This window comes from Fragaria vesca, unplaced genomic scaffold, assembly GCF_000184155.1.
Source record: "Fragaria vesca subsp. vesca unplaced genomic scaffold, FraVesHawaii_1.0 scf0511054, whole genome shotgun sequence".
NCBI classification, from domain to species: domain Eukaryota; kingdom Viridiplantae; phylum Streptophyta; class Magnoliopsida; order Rosales; family Rosaceae; genus Fragaria; species Fragaria vesca.
Window position 1 is genome coordinate 1 of NW_004441517.1, and position 3,371 is coordinate 3,371.

Sequence of the window (3,371 nt, forward strand, 5' to 3'; positions counted from 1 at the left end):
ATAAGCTGCTTCTTTCAAAAGTAGAAGGTGTTTTTAAGGGAAAAGGAGAAGCTGGTATTCCCCTCCTTCTCCTTAAAAGCCAGCGCGTTTTTCTTTCGGGGGAGTTAATGAATTTTTTGTAATGACATTGGGTACCCTTGTGAATCTTAACAAATTACACGGTTCAACCATCACATAAAAACTCGAGTATAGACTTGCGCCTCCATTCTCCTTCGATCTGAGAAATACACTGCGCCTTCACTGCTGCACCTTCGCCTCCATTCTCCTCCGTCGCTGCTGGGCCTTCTCCTCCATTCTCCTTCGTCGCTGCTGCGCCTTCGCCTCCATCGCTGCGGATCGTTTTGCATCTGTTGGGGCCTTTGCGTGGGTTTGCGTTGCCTTTGCTGCGCCTCCATTGTTTTGCTGCGTCTCTTGGAGGTCTGCTGCCTAGCAAATCTGAGAAACGATTTGGGTTCAAAGGTAAACAATTTCATTTCTCCCTCGTGTTCATCTCTAAGATTGGAATTTAGCAATATTTGTATGCCTTCTTGTATCGTTTTTCTGGGTTTTGCTAAGTAAATATGTTCAAAATTTAGACTTGGGAGTTTGCGTAAACATAAGCTTATAGTTCTAAGTTGACATTGTGATACAAATGGGTAAATGATTAGGATTAGAGCATTTGATTTTTGCTTGTTGGTTAGGGTTGAGTAGAAGCTTATGTTTTTGGCTGTGGCCTGTGGCAGGGTTTAGTAGAATTTAATTATGTGCTTGTGGATGTGGGTATTGCTTATTTATACATGATATAGAATACAGAGGAAGGTTTATATGGGACAAGGTACAGGTGGGTAATAGGGACTAGAGAAGTTAGTGATTTGTATCAATAAGCTAGGTTGTGAAGATTCATATCAGTATTAGATGCAAAAGGGGAGTCTTATGAAAGAAGAACATAAAATGATCATTGCAGAACCTTCATCTGAAACTAAGCTCATACAATCATAAAGAGATGCAATAAGAAGAAACTACTAATTGTGCAATTATGTTAACGAATTAATCAGCAGATCAAATTTATGACATAGACACATGCGTGTTTTCCCCTGTTAATGACTGAAGTGGCAAAAATGCCTTAGTTTCTACATTATCAACATCATTGTTCCGTTTCACTGTAAAATCTTGCTAATTGGAAGTAACCTAGTCTAATATATAGCTATCTTTGCATTCCCTGTGTGATGAGTGTTCATGAGATTGAAGTTTACAATTAGGAAATTTTAATCAACCTTCAGAAAGTAACCAATTAGGATTTTGTATACTTTCTTATGTGGTTTCTTATGTTTTCTCTGCAATATACTCAATATCATTTTTAAAATCGACTACCTTCATTGAAGTTGATATATATAATACCATCACCCTTACTTGAGAATATGGAACCATATTTAATAACACTACACTTGAACATGTATGAACCGTATGTACACTACACTTGAACATTTATAAACCATTCATTGAACTTTTGTAATGAAGTACCCAATCTCCTAGATTAAACTGAAAACAACACATTAATGATTATGGAAATTAGAAAATTACCTTGTATATATTTGGAGCTTGCCAATTGGGATTCATACCGGAATTTAGTCTGCATACTGCAGGAACACCAGTATAATATGCTGCCTTTGCTTAATTGCTTATATTCCAATGAAGCTTTATGAGGATGAGAGGAAAATGCATTGTTTTAGTAGCTATGAAAGCTAGTGATCATTGAGCAAGAAGCCAAATGCATTCCAAATGCATTTTGTATGTGAAAACAGACAAAATAATAAAAAGTTAAAGTAAAAACTAGACCATTTATGCTAGAGTTTTAGGGGGTGTAGATCAACTAGATGAAGTTATGGCTTTAGCTTGTGTTTGGTGCTGTATGCCAGAAGGTTTAGGCTCCAGGGATTAGTCTTGCCAGCACCTGCAAATGTATTCATGTATTGCTTATAAAAGTATGATACAATTTGATACAGCTAGTGTGTGTGTGTGTGTATTTTGATCGGATGGACTTTGACGAACCAAAAAAAAAATAGAGAAGAAGAAGGAACAGCTACTAATAAGCTAGAGCTAGCATGATAATGTACGTAATTAGACGAAACGAGCGAGAGACTAGTCTGGTACTTTAAACTGTAAATGACACAGTTAGTAGCAGTAGGTAAGTAGGAAAGCAGGGAGTGGTGGATTCAAAATGAATGATTCATAAAATAAAGTAAAACGGGTGTATACCAAATTTTGCAGTTAGTCGTAATGTTTAGTATATAACTATAATATATGCACCTGATTAATAAACAAAGTCAGCATGTTATATATCATTTTGCTACGTAGTAAGTAGTACACAAATACAAGTTGGGGATATCACTACATAATGGCATGGCTAGCTAGGATTGAATTATTGGCTAGCTAGGACCATTAATATGGATCGATCATAAATATAGTAGTGATAGCTAAGCAAAAAAAATCTGTGGCCATATGAATTGGGGGGTTTTGGACAGAGACATAGTGATGGTGCAGCACCTGCAAATGTTGGTGTTTTAGTAGAAGAAACCAAAGATGATAAAAAGGTCGTTGCTTGGTCTCTTAGATATGATATGATTTGACCTCCATTTGCATGCATTAGAATTGGATTAGTGCTTGGTAGGTTATTTTGGTCCCTGCTTGGTATGTTTGTTTGGTTTAGTTGCAAAATGGTTTGGTTCTTTTAAAGAATGCTATGGTTCAAGTAGGTCATTTATACCTATGTTCATATTTGCAGTTTTTCATTTAAGAAGCAAGTGAAGATTGTTATTGCAACCATGACTCTTCATAATTATATACGAAGACATGCGAATCATGATAGGCATTTTGACATTGACAAAAATTCGATTGGCATATCAAGTGATGTGATGGAGATGGATGATGCAGAAGAAAAAAATCATGGTCATGTTGCACAAGAAATGGAAGCAATAAGAAAAGAAATTGCTCAAAGTTTGATGAGAGCACGTGGGACCGTAAATTTTTATATGTGTCAAGATATTTTTGTTTGTTACTTGATACATATGAACAAAGTATTTTGATATGTTGGTATCATGAATGTTTTGATGTGTTAAACAATCTTTTGTTACTACTTTATGTTACTTTAAGACATGGTTTGCAGGTTATTAATGTTATTATCGGCAATGTTTTGATGTGTTAAAATATTTTTGTTGATACTTCATGTCAAATTATTCAATTTTATCATATAATCATCATGGTTAATAAAAACAGTTAGTAAATATTGATTTATATGGACAAAGTTAAACAAACCATAGATAAATTATAGTATATGAAGTTAGTTATAGTTTCATGTCTAAAATGGTCATTCTACAAATTAGAAGCACTTTTAG

General features: G+C 35.1%; 1 non-coding gene across 1 annotated transcript; it reads left to right on the forward strand.

The window, feature by feature from the left end:
• Positions 1-204: 204 nt before the first annotated feature.
• LOC101312111 lies at positions 205-3,152 on the forward strand. The gene is made up of 2 exons (XR_185419.1): positions 205-459; positions 2,762-3,152. It is a non-coding gene; the product is annotated as an uncharacterized LOC101312111 (transcript).
• Positions 3,153-3,371: the final 219 nt, after the last annotated feature.